Below are 18,865 nucleotides of genomic sequence, written 5' to 3'. Positions count from 1 at the left end.
GAGAGGTATATTTAGAAAAAAAGGGGTGAATCATTTTGACTTCTGGAGGGAGCTTTTACCTTCGCTACAAAGCTATATATCTACAAATTCTCAATATTATACAAAAGTATGGGAGAAACAAAAAACATATACACGGAACAAATAATAACAAAATAATATCTTATCTAACAACAGAATAGCTATATTATATTGCATTAGGTAAATTATATAAAATGTGACGTAGCTATTTGATAGCTGTAATAATTATTAACATGTCTTTTGATATTAAATGCATTATATAAATACACAGGGATAATTCTATACACAGTTATCACAACTATTCTTTTGCAGATGAAGGTCAAAATGTATGTGTTTGGTATTACAAATAATTACTCATTGAACCATGTTAATTAACTGAGTGGGAGGGTAAACACATCAGGCTAAACTGTGTTTCATCTTTCACCTTTTAGAGACATTAGATTAACACTAGTTCATCTAGCCAATTGAGGTCGCTCAATAGGATGCTTAAACATATTGACAAAATAAAATAATTATATTGAAAAGTGATTATTATAGATACAAGAGGTACGTTTTCGAAATATGTATGCAGGCATAGAAAAGAACATTTGTGTTTACATTTAAAATTCTAGAATTAGTATTTCAATAAACTATGGATGTGTTATATAATAAATGAAATGGCAAAAATACAACAAAAGCAAGGAAATTCCTAGTTTTAGTAGTTGGATAGTGGAAATTCTAAAATAACATTTTGCAACCTTCCCAGTTGCACCTGCATCAACTTTTTCTGAAGATGGGGGTAGATTTTTAATTTAAAATTTTCATTAAGCAAATACCAAACTAGGAATGTGCGTGCCTGCTTTTTCAAATTTAGGGTCTGGTGATATAAACTTCTCTGCTCATGCGAGATTATAGAAAATGATCCTCCAGCACTGTAAGATCCATAGTGAAATTCTACAACTGCAGATTTTACTTTACTTCTCCAAGGGGCATTCCCTGCATTTCTGTATGTGAAGGAGAGGCAAGCCCAGTGCAATATAGCACTCCATGACATGAGAGTTCTGCTGCATTTATACTTTGTGCTTTGTATTTTAAATTATTTTACAATTCAGATTAAGCTTTACAACATTTAAACTATGCACTTTCTATGTTAATATATATAGATTATGTATACAACAGTGTATTTAGTATTGTGATTTTACAAATTCTGATTATACTTTGACATTTTATGTGTAACTTTAACAAATGAGACTCATACTTTGTATATTTATGTGTATCTTTTACAAATTGCATTGCCCTTTGTATTTCTTCTAATTAAAATAAAACTGTCAGCTTCAGTTCCCAAATAGCCTCAGTACTATCTTAGGGCCCAATAAACAAAGGTTCTCTAGTTTGGAGAGAAATTATAGTGCACACTAAATTCTATAGGAAAAAGGGTGAAACATGGAAGTCACAGAGAGATAAGAGATGCCTTCCATAGAAAGCAATGATGCTCTCTGGGATACAGCATTTCACAGGGGAGAGAGAAGTTAACTGGAGAACATCTGGGGCTGAAAAAAACTCAGTTAACAGCAAATACAAATTTAACTAAAAGTTTTTTTCACTAAAATTTAACTTGGTTTTGCCACGAGTTTAATTTATATTACTTTTCTGTCAGTTAAATAAGTATATTGAGAATTCTGAGCAAACATCTCCTGCATATAGCTGGCAACATAATTCAGTGAGATCAGCTTGTTTAAAATGCTTACAGTATTTCACAATAATTGTGAGAGTGCTTCAGACATACCCTAGGAACTCCTATGTTCAGCCCAGGGAATTCCCCTGTCCCTCCCACTTTCTGAAGCTGTGTTTTATTTTACAATATAAAAAATGCAATGTAATTTGTAAAAAAAAAAATGCACAGAATCATACATAGTATGATCCTAATTTGTTAAAGTAACACAAAAACTTTTAAAACACAATCAGAGAATCACTGCTGGATCTAAATCACTGGTTTTAAAACCTGTCCTCACGCCTCCAAACAGTCCAGGTTTTCTGTATTACCTTGGATGAGAGCAGGTAAAATAACCATGTTTACTAATTAGCTGATTGTTTCACTTGTGCTCTAGTTCAGATATCCTCAAGATGTGGCCTGTTAGAGAGGCCTGAGGACAGGTTTGAAAACCAGTGCTCTAAATGTATTAAAATGCAGATGAGAAAGTGCAAAGCTTAAATTAAATAATACTAAAAGGACCCATTCTGAAGTGTAAAGTAATATAAAATGCAAGGCACAAAGTGTAAATGTAACAAAACTCATATCAAGCAGAGCTATATTGCACTGGGTTTGCCTCTCCTTCACATAAAGAAATGCAGAGAACACCCCCTAGACAAGCATAGCAAATTTGCCTGTCTAGAATCTTGTGAGAGATCTTGCAATATTGGAGAGTTACACCCATTTTTTTTAGCATTCATTGAGTTCAGTTCCTGTGATTTCTGCAGTACAATTTCTCTCCAACCAGGAGAATCTTTTATCATTAGGCCCTAAGGCTCTGATGGTTAATACTTTGTGAGACTAATGAAAAAATTGCCTTTTTGGTCTGGTCAGTATCACAATCCATGGGTCTGGCGATATATTCCAAAAAAAAGTGGGTTTAACCCCTCTGTTCCAATGAGTCTCCCATAGAAAACAATAGGGATTGCAGCTTCAAAAAAGTTCCCCAACATTGCCACTAATCTGCAATCTCATGGCGAAAGCTGTTTTTGAAGTATTCTTACACAACATAGACTGTGTTCGCTGAAACAAAACATGTTTTATTTGTAGGAACCCTTCAAATAATGCCCGTGTAAACTGTACAAGCTATAGATTTCACACACTGGAACATCTTGCCACTGGAAATCTGGCGAGACTGATATTGCTGAAAAGGTGTATCTAAGATGGAATGCTAATACATTATGTCTACAATCTCCATGGTTAAAAAAAGAACGCAAAAAAATCTTCATATAGGAGCTGTGGGGATGTGGGTATACAATATATGCATATACATTTTATTTATATGTATTTTATTGTATAATGCTAGAATTTGTATTATAATTATTGTCATGTTTTAAAAAATCGTGTATTTTGCTTTTGGCATGTTTTTTCATTTTTTTAGGAAAATTTCATATATGTGATATTAATTTTTCATAGAAGATACAATCCATGACTTTCTTAGTTTTCTTTATGTATTGCCGATATAAGTGCTCAATGTTCTGAACGTGGTGTAATATTGCAACTGCACAGTAACAAACATGTTCTATATTAATAACACATTTGTTACAGTGCTGTAGCAAATTGTATTTCCAAACAATACTTTCTAAAGGGTTAATTTACATTACACTTTCAATGTAGGTGGCAATGCTGCTTTGAAAATATTGCCAGCATCACCACTCTCTAAGATGTACACTAAAAAATGCCTCTTGCTGATACTGCATTTACACACTGATGCCACCAGTTTTTTATATTTCATTTTCAAATAAATAATGTAATAATTATGTAAATTAATTTGAATTGTCACAATAAACATAGTGTAATGTAAGTATCCTATACCACATAGACAGTTTTATAATTATTTATTAATTTAATTATTTATTTATTTACTGTTTCTTAGAAAATTCTGCTGCAATTTCCTTAGTGTATTTGGCTTCTCATTAAAACATAAATTATGGGGGCGGAGCCTGGAGTGCCCGAGAATGGCCGCACAATTTGTTTGCTCTGACTCTGGCTGCACTATAAATGATTCTAATTCCTACTAATTGATGAGATGAACCCTGTAATGTTGCTCGAGTATACCTTGGACTTTAGCCTACAAGTTGACATAGCTGAATTTAATGCCGGATGTCACCCCTTGGGTCTAGGACCGGAGCTGCATCTGGTTTCTACATGCATGGTAGCCATTTTATAGACCTCGTGGCTACTGTATTTTCCATCTACATCCAGGCTTCCAGTTTCTGAGGACTTTGTCCATCATCAAAACCCCCCGGCAGGTACCTTTGGTGGGCCTGTCGTTAGGACGCAGTGTTACCTCAACAATCACTGCAGCACCATAACGCATAATAGTGTGTACCTCTGCATGTTCTTACTTAGTGCGCTGACCAGCTGATCTACATACAATCGCATTATGGACGCGGAGGGAGTTACTACCTTCTTTGATGCACTAAGATACCTGCTGTCAGTTCACCATGCCGCCCTGGAGAAATCGCTAACTACCGCATTTACACTTGGAGCCCTCACAGTACCCCAACAACCTACTTCACCCGGACCCATTCTGGCGACACGAGTTAGCAGCAGCACTTTGGGGCCCCGGTGCTACATACTTACCCTACCGGATGAAAACAAGATCTCCGCTATTCCAGGTCTGATAACAGGCTCCAAAGTATTTGAAGAAGCTACTGCCAGCCGAGTAACATCGGGGGGTGTAACCTGTACGGAGAGTGATGTTACCGGGATGGCGGAGGTCCAACATATCTCTCTGCTTACCGCGGAGAGAGCCTATACTGAGAGCTTAGCCCAAGACCAAGAAGGTAAGAGGCCAGAGCTGACTTTATTGATCTGGAAAGCCCCCTGTTGTGCCGCTGTTGGGCTGGTTTCGATGGTTGGCACTCAGAACTATCACCTTACTGTGCCTGCCTATGTAAAACTCAGACTTTGGGCCACTCAACGAGTTCCTGGGCAAATTGACTCTAACAAAAGGACTCGCACTGGAATTGGTTGAGCTAGTTTCATATGCAAATTTTTTGTTCTTTCTTTTATGTTATTTTTAGCGCTGTATTGTGTGTTATGGTTTAACTGTTTTAGCAATCTCCCATATTTGTGCTATTTCATTTATGAGTGAATATATGCTATAGCCTCTCTTCATAATTGCAATTCAGCTAGCAGGGATATATTAGTTTATACAAACTGATTTTTCTTGATATTAAGGCCATATTACCATATTTGATATAGCTACTTACTTTTCTATTAACCCATTAATGCTCTTGCCCTGCAATTAACATTTTCCCACAGGGCGTACTCTTCCTCTTCCCCTAGTAGCTAATCAATGACAGTCTTAGATACAGCTCAGTAGAAGATTTTTCTAAATTAACCTTATGTCATATGTCTGCTACATGCTTATCTTATTGTTAGAATGGACGGACTGTGTGGTGCTGCGTGACCTGCGGCCGGGGTGATGCGCTTCACACTTATCTGACATAACTGGCATCTTCATTTAGCAACACATAGAGAAAATTAATTTTAGATCTGAACTGAGGCTACTCATACAAGTAACTTCTTTGTTTGCTTTATCCCTGCCGGATTAATATATGACAAGCCCTAAGTCTGACCTTCTTTTTAAGTAAGTTGGCATAGAAAACCCATAGCATGCATTATTGTACGCTAGTATTATTTTACCTGGTTTGCATCAAATACTCTAAACTTGCTTTACCTTTCTATCAATGTCCACAGTTGTGACAACAGCAGGCTACCCTAGACTGTTCACTGAAGTATTTCTATTTAGTAGCGCTTAGAACATGAATCCAGATTTGATTTAAGATTGCTCATACAAGTAACTTCTCTGTTTGTTTTATCCCTACCTGTTTACTATTTGGCAAGTCTTGAGAACGTCCCTTTTTTTTTTTTTAAGTGGGTCAGCACAGAAAATTTACAATATATAATAAGGTACACTAGCATTATTTCACCTAGTTTGCACCAAATATGTTAAACTTGCTTTTTCTCTCTCATGTTATACACAGATGTGTTATTTTTCTCTCTCATGTTATCCACAGATATGTTAATAGCAGCTTAATCTAGAATGTTTATTGTAAAATGAGGTTTGTCAGTTGAGACCCAAAAGAGGTCTCCTTTTTTGGAATTATCCTCCTTCTCCTAGACTTTGCAGTGCTGAGGTCCATGAGTGACCTTCTGTGTCCATTAGGAGGGTAACAGTTCATTGGGCATCCAAATTATTCGCTATACTTATTGACTTCTGTTTTAGAACTGTATACTGTACGTCTGAAGCTTCTTGTCGTGAGATTTATGTATTGCAGCGAATATTGTATCTTATTGTCTTATGTTTTTGTTTGCCTTATTTCAAACCTCAATAAAAATTATAAAAAAAACAAAAACAAAAAAAAAAACATAAATTATGCTTACTTGATAATTTCATTTCCATCCACAAAATGCTAAAGGGAAGGAAAAAACTGAGGCGGACCCTAATCTGAGGGCACCACAGCCTGCAAAACCTTTCTCCCGAAGGCTGCTTTAGCAGAAGCAAAAACATCAAACTTGTAAAAATGTTGGAAAAAATATGTAATCTGGAAGCTCTGCAAACCTCTTGTGCAGTAACACAGACAGGGCCGAAAACTGTCCCGTCAGGGGACTTAGCAGAAAGCCCTTCTCCAGTTCATCCTGGAGAATAGAATAAGTAGGTCCTCCACACCTTATGATATATATGACAAGCAACCAGCTTACAAGCTTGAATAAGAGTAAAAATAACTCTCTCAGAAAACCCTCTCTTGGCTAGGACTAAGCGTTCAATCTCCACGCAGTCAGCCCCAGAGAATCTAGACATTGATGAACAAAGAGACCTTGGTCAGCAGATCCTTGCGACAAGGTAACTTCCACGGAGGAGATGAGGACATCCCCACTAGATCCGCGAACCATATCTTTCGTGGTCAAGACGGAGCGGTCAGTATCACTGACGCCGGCTTGACTCAAGCCACTACACTAGAAAATAGTGGTAACAGACGGAAAGGATAAATCGGATTGAACCTCCAAGGCACCGCTAATGCATCTGTTAGCTCCGCCTGAGGATCCCTGTACCTCGACCCCTATCCGGGTAGCTTGGTATTGAGACATTATAAGATCTTCCTCTTGCAAATCTTTCATCTTGGGATGAAGAGACCATTCTCCCTGATGGAAGGATTGTCTGCTGAGGAAATCCGCCCCAGTTGTCCACACCCGGAATGTGGATTACTGACAGCGAACAAATGCGGGTCTCCCCCACACTAGAATCCAAGATACTTCCCTCAACACTAGGGAGCTTCTTATTCCCCCCCTGATGGTTGATGTAAGCCACCAAGGATATATTGCCTGACTGGAATCTGAGTAACTGGGACAAACCCAGCAGAGGCCAAGCCTTCAGCGCATTGTATATTGCCTGAAGATCCAAAATGAGATCAGGAGGGAGCTTTACCTCCTGAGACCAGAAGCCCTGTGCCTTCCTGGCACCCCAAACAATTCCCCATCCTGACAGACTCGCAACCGTAGTCACAATCATCCAGGATGGTCTTGAGACACACGTCCCTCAGGACAAGTGATCCGGACAAAACCATCAAGAGAGCGAATCTCACGATTGGTCATCCAGAGAAATCTGTTGAGACAGATCCGAATGATCACAGTTGCAACAGTCTGAGGTGAAACCTGGCAAAGGAAATTATGTCCAAGCTGGACACCATGAGACCAATCACCAACATACACTGAGCCACAGATGGCCTTAAGGAGATCTGGAGGGCAAGAGATGTTGAAGCTAGCTGGGAACATCTCTGGTCTGTTAGAAATATTTTCATGTCTATGGAGACTATTAGAGTACCCGATAATTCTACCCTGGTACTTCATACAAGAGAACTCTCTTTAGATGATCTGCCATCCATGGGATCGAAGAAGACAGACGAGATATTCCGAATGGTTCGCTCTTCAAAAAATGTCTTTAGCTAGACCAAACAGAAGGGCAATAAACTGGAAGTGCTGGTCCAGGAATGCAAACCTTAGGAACTGGAAGTGGTCCTTGAGGATCGGTATGTGAAGGGAACTTCCTTCACATATATAGTGGTCATGAACTACCCCTCTCAAACGAGGGGAAGAGTGGACCTTATTTTTTCCATCTTAAACGAGGGGAAATTTAAAAACCTGCTTAAGCTCTTTAGGTCCAGAATCAGACGGAAAGTTACCTCCTTCTTAGGGACCACTAAAGGTTTGAATAGTATCTCAAACCTCTCACTGCGATAGGCACCGGGACAATAACTCCTAGAGGACAGATCCCGTACACACCCCAGAAAGGCTTGGGTGGCTGAGACTTAAAATCTATCTTGTAACCCTGAGCTATGACCTCCAGGACTCATGAATCCTGCACATTCCTGAACCAAGCAACTGAAAAGAGTGACATACTGCCCCCTACACGATCCAGAAGAGGGCCGGGGACTGCCCATTCATGCCGACATCAACTTGCGGGCTTCTTGCCCTGCTTGGATTTATTACAGGACTGAGCCGGCTTCCAAGAGTTCTTGGTTTGCGCCAACTTAGCGGAGGACTGCTGACATGGGCTTTATCAGAATGAAAATGGTCCCTTAGATTAGTTCATATACCCCTGCGGTAGGAGGGCACCCTTGCCCCCTGAGACCATGGAGATAATTGAGTCCAGTCCTGGACCAGACAAAATCATTCCCTTAAAGGGAGGGAAGAAGTCTAGACTTAGAAGTCATATCCGCAGACCATGACTCCAGCCAGAGTCATGAACAGAAAAAGTGGAAACCATAGCATTCAAGCGAATAAACTGCCTAATAGCAGCACAGATAAAAGAATTAACAACCCTCAAAGTCGTAAATCTTTTCTGAGTAACGTCGAGGGGACCCTCCACCCCAATCAATCCTATGAGGAGTCACACCTGAATTTAGTTTCTCCAATAACCACGGCAATAGCCTCTGCTGGTTGAAACAAATATCCTGTGCATTGAAACATCCTTCTTAAAAGAGTTTCCATCTTTTTTCCATGGGCTCTTCAAACAAAGAACTATCCTCAAGCAGGATAGTAGCACGTTTAGCGAGGGTGAACATGATGCCATCCCATTTAGGAACAGAACCTCACAACTCCATTGAGAGACCAGGACCAGGGACAATTTGATAAAGGGAGAAGAGGGGGAAAAGGAATCCAATCCTGTCCCATTTATTCATAATAATGTTCGCCATCTAACAGGAGCAGGGAAGGAAAAGGTACCACCCTGTCCTCAAACTCTATCCAATTTAGGAATTAAAGGTTAATCAGGCATTTTGGCCTCTGGGACCTCTGAATTCGCCAAAAACTTCCTATAGAAGAAAGCGCAAAATCCTAAACTAAAGTCTGGTTCCTCCGCAGCCGGAGGTTTAGAGGCAGCAGATTCCGACCCAGAAAGTTCATACTCTGAAGTCTCAGAAAAAACTTCATCCTCGGATAACCCTCAGTTAAATCCAATAAATCATCTGATGTACTCTGGGAAGGAGTGCAATATGTAACCTTTCGCTTGTGCTTAGAAGGCGAGGTAAAGCATTAAAGGCCGCAGACACAGCCGTCTGAACTGCGCAGTAATGTCTGGTTAAAAAAGCCCCCTCCAGATGGAGAATTAGCAATGCTACAGGAAAACTGCATGTGTAGAGATATACAAATGTAGGGTGCGCACCTCACTGGACGACAACTCCTCAGAGGTTGACGGCTCCGTAGTATCAAATATGTTTGATATCACATTATCAAGGCATATGGAACATAATTGAGAGGGTGAAACTAAGGCCTCTTCAAACATATAAAACAGGAATTACTCATTAGGAATAGAGGGAGTGCCCTCTAAAGTAACAGAATCCTCCATTGCTAGTGCAATAACCAGAGAACTAGAGAAATAAAACATCTTATTTTATTCAAAAAAACGGCAACCTTATACCCCAATAGCTGGGGCACTCACCACCTCCTATGACCCAGACAGTATTGAGATTTAGCACTCCTCTCTGATAGACACCTGGTCAGGAAAAAGGGAATGAATCACATGGTGCACAATGCAGGACCGTCCCTGCTATGAGAAAGCGCGCCAAGCTTGTAAGCTGCATGGCTCTCAAAGTGAAAGTGAAACCTGTATATTCCATAACAGGCTATGAGCCAATAACATCTCACACATAAAAGCAGCATAAAATCAAATAAACATATAAGATTAGTCCCCCTTGTTCAATAATCCCCCTAAGGAGATATTAACCCTTGATTCTATACAGATAAAAGGAGTCACACTGTGACCCTGTCTTCTTGCGTTATCATACATATATAAAAAATTAAACAATCTTACCAGAATCTACGCCATGGAACAGGAACACAGCCCTTTAAGTGTGACAGATAGTAGCATCGCTTCTGACATGGACTTGAGTGAAGAAAGCAGGCAGCGAAATTCGTCAACGCTGTTTGCCTATGGAGCTGTTAATATGAGTCGGATGGTTTCGCAAAAAGACTCTCCCTGCATCTCCGGACTCTAACTTTCATCTATGCTCTCACTGAGAGGCTGACAGGACTACTTAAAACTCCAGTCCCATCTCAAAGAGTACTACCCTCCATAAGAGACTACTCTGAAATCTTCTAACACTTCTCTGCCAACCTCCTGTGACAAAAGGCAAAGAATGACTGGGGTTATGAGGAAGTGGGGGAGGTATTTAAGCCTGCGGCTGTGGTGTCTTTGCCTCCTCCTGGTGGCCAGATTCAGTATTTCCCAAAAGTAGGAATGCAGCTGTGGACTCTTCCTATATTAAGATGGAAAAGGCTATTAAATACAATAGAATTGCATAATCAACAAGTACATTAAAAATATAATGTAATAGCCCTTACTTAAGTTTAAATGAGCAGTAAAAAAAAATATCTGACACATTTTAAACTTTACTTACAATCTGTTGACAGCTATCAACCAATAACAGACACATATACACTATGAAGGGGGAACATTTGCCTCATAAAGTGTGCATATAAAAAAACCTGATTGATAATGAAAGTAAATAAGAAAGTCTCTTAAAACTGCATGCTCAACCTGAATCATGAAAGTTGAATTTTCACTTTAGCGTTCTTTTAAATAAGACTAAAACAAATTAAAGTGGTTTTATTTAGTGTGAATAACTTTTTAATAAATATTATGTTGATTACAGTGTGTTTAAAAAAAAAATCTGGATTGAAGCACCTCCTCTCTTTTTCCTATCCTTAATTATTTTAGGCTGCAATCTATTAGGAGCACAGCCCAACAGATCCCAATATATTATAATTAAACACCCATCTATCTATTAATCTGTCGATTTATATTATGAAAGATATTATGAGAAGTAAACATAAGAATATACTTAGTCCGCTTCACAAATAAAACATCACAATGATTTACACTCTAACATACAACATCAAGCACTTTTTGAAAAGCAAGTATTTTGTCAAGATTATCCAAACAACTCAAGGATATTAGAGAAACTTATCTCCACTCCGCTAAAGAAGCATTAATCATAGTGTTTCCATGAACACTGCTGCAAAATGTCTAACAAGTCTAAAACATCAACAGTTCTGACATTTTAAATCATGTGAAACAACCTTGCTTCAAAATGGTGATTGATTTTTTTTTTTCTTTTAATAAATAATTGTCCACAAGCAAAACAAATGAGTTGATTGTCAGGGATTCAAAATACTCACATACAGCTTTACTTATAATTTATTAAAATAAATAATAAACTAGGATAATTATTTATTTATTTATTTAAACAAACACTGATGTTCAGAATTATTATTCATCATTAATATATTTTAGTTTTAAATGTTCCCTACCTACCATTCTACAGGGAGTGCAGAATTATTAGGCAAGTTGTATTTTTGAGGATTAATTTTATTATTGAACAACAACCATGTTCTCAATGAACCCAAAAAACTCATTAATATCAAAGCTGAATAGTTTTGGAAGTAGTTTTTAGTTTGTTTTTAGTTATAGCTATTTTAGGGGGATATCTGTGTGTGCAGGTGACTATTACTGTGCATAATTATTAGGCAACGTAACAAAAAACAAATATATACCCATTTCAATTATTTATTTTTACCAGTGAAACCAATATAACATCTCAACATTCACAAATATACATTTCTGACATTCAAAAACAAAACAAAAACAAATCAGTGACCAATATAGCCACCTTTCTTTGCAAGGACACTCAAAAGCCTGCCATCCATGGATTCTGTCAGTGTTTTGATCTGTTCACCATCAACATTGCGTGCAGCAGCAACCACAGCCTCCCAGACACTGTTCAATTTTATTATTGAACAACAACCATGTTCTCAATGAACCCAAAAAACTCATTAATATCAAAGCTGAATAGTTTTGGAAGTAGTTTTTAGTTTGTTTTTAGTTATAGCTATTTTAGGGGGATATCTGTGTGTGCAGGTGACTATTACTGTGCATAATTATTAGGCAACGTAACAAAAAACAAATATATACCCATTTCAATTATTTATTTTTACCAGTGAAACCAATATAACATCTCAACATTCACAAATATACATTTCTGACATTCAAAAACAAAACAAAAACAAATCAGTGACCAATATAGCCACCTTTCTTTGCAAGGACACTCAAAAGCCTGCCATCCATGGATTCTGTCAGTGTTTTGATCTGTTCACCATCAACATTGCGTGCAGCAGCAACCACAGCCTCCCTGACACTGTTCAGAGAGGTGTACTGTTTTCCCTCCTTGTAAATCTCACATTTGATGATGGACCACAGGTTCTCAATGGGGTTCAGATCAGGTGAACAAGGAGGCCATGTCATTAGATTTTCTTCTTTTATACCCTTTCTTGCCAGCCACGCTGTGGAGTACTTGGACGCGTGTGATGGAGCATTGTCCTGCATGAAAATCATGTTTTTCTTGAAGGATGCAGACTTCTTCCTGTACCACTGCTTGAAGAAGGTGTCTTCCAGAAACTGGCAGTAGGACTGGGAGTTGAGCTTGACTCCATCCTCAACCCGAAAAGGCCCCACAAGCTCATCTTTGATGATACCAGCCCAAACCAGTACTCCACCTCCACCTTGCTGGCGTCTGAGTCGGACTGGAGCTCTCTGCCCTTTACCAATCCAGCCACGGGCCCATCCATCTGGCCCATCAAGACTCACTCTCATTTCATCAGTCTATAAAACCTTAGAAAAATCAGTCTTGAGATATTTCTTGGCCCAGTCTTGACGTTTCAGCTTGTGTGTCTTGTTCAGTGGTGGTCGTCTTTCAGCCTTTCTTACCTTGGCCATGTCTCTGAGTATTGCACACCTTGTGCTTTTGGGCACTCCAGTGATGTTGCAGCTCTGAAATATGGCCAAACTGGTGGCAAGTGGCATCTTGGCAGCTGCACGCTTGACTTTTCTCAGTTCATGGGCAGTTATTTTGCGCCTTGGTTTTTCCACACGCTTCTTGCGACCCTGTTGACTATTTTGAATGAAACGCTTGATTGTTCGATGATCACGCTTCAGAAGCTTTGCAATTTTAAGAGTGCTGCATCCCTCTGCAAGATATCTCACTATTTTTTTACTTTTCTGAGCCTGTCAAGTCCTTCTTTTGACCCATTTTGCCAAAGGAAAGGAAGTTGCCTAATAATTATGCACACCTGATATAGGGTGTTGATGTCATTAGACCACACCCCTTCTCATTACAGAGATGCACATCACCTAATATGCTTAATTGGTAGTAGGCTTTCGAGCCTATACAGCTTGGAGTAAGACAACATGCATAAAGAGGATGATGTGGTCAAAATACTCATTTGCCTAATAATTCTGCACTCCCTGTATATACACTTTATCATACTCAATAAAACATATCTGAGATTGTGCTCTTTACTATTTTGTCACTCTGACTGGGTGACACCAAACACAAACAAAATAACATAACTCTACCCATTACTCTCATAAAAAGGGAATTACCTGATGGCTCTAAAATCTATTTTAATCTTAAAAGTACAGTCAATTAAACATCTTCAATGTTTTGCAACCTATTGTATAAACATTACATGCAGGAGTGAGATCCAGGTGTACATATGACAAAACAAAAGTGATTTTTTTTTTATATAACTGTTCTTTATCTATAAACCTGAAAACAAAAGCAATATAAACTTCTGATTTCAGTAAAAACAAAGAGGTGAACTAAATATACTAAAATACAAAGTTATTTTCAGCTAATTTTATTTTTAAAGGGGCACTGTACTGTAAAATCTGTTTCCCTTTAATATGTGTTCTTACACCAACTAAAGGATATTAAATATATGTGAGATTGTGTATGTATGTATATTTTTATATTTGAAATAGATTAACTTGCTTATTGAATATCTTTGTTCTAAAGAACATGCTTATTCCTGCAGGGAGAACAGATCTACTTATGTTTTATCATAAATAACCTATTTATGTTGCTTGAAAAACATGAAAACATTTGCTGTGAAATTAAAGGGATAAACTCTAAATGTAATCCTCCATAAAACACAGTACTTGTTTTGCCTGCTTTTGCTGTGAAATACCCTGCAAATAGCTCCATCTGCTGAAATTGACTGATCTTGCAACACTACAAGTTTGCTTTGCTCAGAGCAAAATCAAATTTGCATCTGTTCCTAACTGGCCACACAGCAAAGAAAAACAGGAAACATTTTCAAAGATCATATCCATGAACTGCTCCTAATATGCAAAGCCATATAAATAATGCTAAAAATTAACATGGATGCTTTTATTTTATTTTTTTATTTTTTTTTAAATAAATATTTGGCAATGCAGTGATTAACTACAGATACCTAGAGCCATGGCCAAAAATACTGGCACCCCTGCATTTCTGTCAGATAATGCACCACTTCGCCCAGAACATTGTTGCAATTACAAATGTTTAGGCATTCTCATGTTTATTTCTTTTGCTTGTATTGGTATGACACAAACAGTGGAGAAAAAAAAAGCCAAATCTGACACATTCCACACAAAACTCCTAAAATGGACGGGACAAAATTATTGACACCTTCTCAAAATTGTTAGAAATAATTGCATTCCAATATTGTGACACTCCTGCAATTTGTAATTAAACTCACCTGTATCAATTAACAGGTGCTGACAATATAGAAATCACACCGGCAAGCAGTTAAAAAATTGGCTCAACCTTTCTGTTGTGTGTCTCTGTGTGCCACACTGAGCATGGAGAAGAGAAAGAGCAGCAACAAATTGTCTGGGGATTTGATCTCCAGAGATCTTAATGTTCCTGTGTCCACTGTGCGCAACATTGTCAAGAAGTTTACAGCCCATGGCACTGTAGCTAATCTCCCTAGACGTGGACGAAAGAGATTGCAAAGAAGGATTGTTCAAATGGTGGATAAAGAACCTCAATCAACTTCCTGACAAATTCAAGCTGACCTTCAGGCATAGGCTACAAATGTTTCAGCTTGCACTATATATTGCATCTGAATGCAAAGGGGCGCTATGGTAGGAGACCCAGGAGGACACCACTGCTGACACAGAAACATAAAAAAGCCAGATTGGAGTTTGCCAAAACTTACCTGATGAAGCCAAAATCCTTTTGGGGAAATGTGCTGTGGACAGACGAAACAAAATAACAGATTTTTGGTAAAGCCCATTATTCTACTATTTTCAGAAAAATAAATGAGGCTTTTAAAGATAAGAATACAGTCCCAACAGTCAAAAATGGTGGAGGTTCACTGATGTTTTGGGGTTGCTTTCAGGCACTGGATGTCTTGACTGTGTGCATGGCATTATGAAATCTGAAGACTACCAAAAAATTATGTGGTGGCCCAGTGTCATAAAGTTGGGTCTTTGTGAGAGGTCATGGGTCTTACAGCACGACAATGACCCCTAGCACATGTCAAAAAGCACCCAGAAATGGTTTAAGACAAAGTGCTGGAGAGTACTGAACTGGCCAGTAATGAGTCCAGATCTCAATCCCATAGAGCACCTGTGGAGAGATCTCAAAACAGCAGTTGGGAAATGGAACCCTTCCAATCTGAGAGACCTGGAGCAGTAGGCAAAAGAAGAGTGGTCCAAAATTCCAGTAGAGAGGTGTAAGAAACTCATTGATGGTTACAGGAAGCAATTTATTTCAGTTACTTTTTCCAAGGGGCATGCTACCAAATATTAAATTTAGGATGCCAATAATTTTGTCCAGTCCATTTTTTGAGTTTTGCATGGACTGTGTCAGATTTGGCTTATTTTTCTCCACTTTTTTGTGTCATACCAATACAAACAAAAGAAATAAACATGAGAATGCCTAAACATTTGTAATTGCAACAATGTTCTGGGCGTAGTGGTGCATTATCTGACAGAAATGCAGTGGTGCCAATATTTTTGGCCATGACTGTATTTATTCCTCACTGTCTGGTTATAATTGTAATATGTCTTTAAATCATTTAACCATTTTCAAGGGGACTTAGCATTTATTCTAAAAAACAGCTTTCTTCAGCAATGAGCAATTCACTATCATCTGGAATTACAGGTAAAAAAATGTGTATCCTGAGAATACTGTCATTTCTGAGCAATAATAAGTTCTCTGGGACAGTGCATCTGCTCATCTGAATGGCGTATGATGTGTGACACTTCCAGTGAAAAATTAGCTTAAAATAGTATGTAAATTAAGCTCTGTGTGATTCTTATTTAAAATGTGCTACATATCAAGAAAACCACAAGCATAAGCCTATAAAAAAATCTTTCTACTGTCATACTGTCTTACAAAAAGAATCATAACGGCTTAAAACAATGAGATGATAAACAGAACATGTTTAGAATTGAAAAAATAGGGAAATAAAAAATAAAAAAAACATTCTACTGTAAAATAAAACATATTGTTATTGATCAAGCATGTATGTACTAGTATACAAAAAATCCAATCATTAGAAACTGTTGATATTCATTTCAGAATACTAGAAACCATAGCTCATGGTATCCGACAATCTCATGTCACACAAACAAAAGATAAGCACAGCATTTACTGAAAACCTGGTCATTGGAACTTGAATTTAAATGGTCAAAAAGCAGAAACAAAAATACACTGACCCACTTAAGCAAAACAGGGCCAATGTACTTGATGGCCACATGTGTATGTTGCTCCTAAATAGATCACCAACCTTGATAGAACAACAATGTGCAATATTTTAACTATGTGTTTAATTCCATTGCGTACTACTGGAAATCTGAGGAGTATGAAAAACATATAAGGTGTGATAGGCTGCCTCTTCTTTCAATCAAGTCTTTACTTGGATAACACTCAAGGGGTTACATTACCTGAGATATAGGGCGCAATACGATATACGGCGTAGTTTTCGGCGCAAGCGAGGGAACCCGTGCCGCCCGTAATTTCACCTCGCAACTGGAGCTATCCAATATACTGAGCCGTCAGATGCTAAACTGGGGTAAGTATGAAAAGCCAGCGATCAACTAAAATGTGCGCAAATACAAATTTTAGTCGTCGCAAGTACTTACGCCAGTATTTTGTTCACGTAAAGTCTCAATAAAGAGTAGTTTGATGCAAAATAGGCTACGAATCGTAAAAAATAACCACAAGTTCTAAAAGATGTGCCCCATAATTAGAAGGTGTTCTAAATGATAAGAAGGTGTTATGATCATATGAGCCATCCTAGGTTTTGCTTTCAACTAAGTATACCAAGAGAACAAAGCACTATAAATATAATAAATATATAAATATGAAAAGTAATAGAATAGAAATAACATGCCCTATTTAAAAGAAGGTTTTCTTTGGAGTTGACTGTCCCTTTATATATTTTGCATCAGTGCCAAGCTTTGTTAGCATTAGAATAAATTACACCAGTGGGTTATAAAGAGATGAAGGTAATCCAATTTACATTAAATAAGAAAGTATATGTCCCCAATGTGATAAAGTACCTACAAGCTCAATCCATTTGACTATTTCAAATACACAAATAAACCTTAAAAAAGCAATATCATAGTATACTGTCCCTTTAACCTTGAGATGTTGCTTAAATGTATGTGTTTGTTAAGGCTTCCAGGGAGTTACGTTGGTTTTTTAGACAGTGCAAGGGCTCCTGCGCCTGCATTGAGAATGGAGTAGATTTTCTGAAATCTGCGCGCGTAAGTCCTTACGCTGTATATTGGATACCAAACTGCGCGTGTTTTGTATGTCAGGGTAAAAATAATATGGGCGAAGGCAGAAATATAAGCGCGTAACTTCTAAGTTACGCCGTATATAGTATACCAAACCCGCGCAAAATTTGGCGTCGCCGGCTTTTTGCGGGCGACGATTTATATTGGATTGAGGCCATAAGTGAAATATAAATTATTATTATTATTATTATACAAGATTAAAGGGACCAAAAAAAAAAACATTTTCTGTCATGGTTCAGATAGAAAATACAATTTTAAACAATTTTCCAGTGTATTTCTATTATCAAAATGAAAGAAGGTAAGATCAGGAGTGTGCACGTGTGTGCCACCTTTGCAACAATGTCATACATTAGAAAGAACACTAGATGGCAGCATTATTTCCTGTCATGCAGTTCTCCAGACATGTGCACCCTACCTTTTTAAAAAAATGGTATTCTCTATCTGAATCAAGAAAGAAACATTTTGCATTTCATGTCCCTTTAAAACAATATATTACTACTGTCACACACAGAACACTAGATAATGTTAATATATAGAAATGCTAACCACAGAGAAAGGAAATAGGGCAATTTAGCAGACAATTTGTGTGAAGTTCAAAGTATGGCAATAAGAAAGCTCTCAGGGAGTAAACAGATGACATCAGGGTGTGAATGACTAAATGTGACTATGTCATACAACGCTAAACTTACAGCTAGATTGCATTCGGCATACGACTACTTAGTTAACCTAACGGAAGAAGTCATTGGACCTGACAGAGCATTTAAAAACTAAGATTACTCTCCTGTAGATGGAACTATAACTATCTGCCTGAGGCACACATAGACTGTGGCTTCTAGAAGCATGGCTGAAATATTAATGAGTGAACTAGTTGTCAGGAAAATTATGCAAGAAAGCTTATGGCCGCTCAAAGGAATTGCAATAAAAGAAATATTACAATGCTGGGCAATTCTAATAGGAGGGCAGGGAGATCTTAAAAG

General features: G+C 38.0%; 1 protein-coding gene across 2 annotated transcripts in view; it reads right to left on the bottom strand.

The window, feature by feature from the left end:
* The window catches only part of FARS2 (phenylalanyl-tRNA synthetase 2, mitochondrial), an 830,248-nt gene that overhangs the window by 598,498 nt on the left and 212,885 nt on the right, over window positions 1-18,865 (bottom strand). The gene's annotated exons all lie outside the window — the stretch shown is intronic.

Source organism: Bombina bombina, chromosome 5 (assembly GCF_027579735.1).
Source record: "Bombina bombina isolate aBomBom1 chromosome 5, aBomBom1.pri, whole genome shotgun sequence".
Classification (NCBI taxonomy): Eukaryota; Metazoa; Chordata; class Amphibia; order Anura; family Bombinatoridae; genus Bombina; species Bombina bombina.
This window is presented reverse-complemented; position numbering and strand designations above follow the sequence as displayed.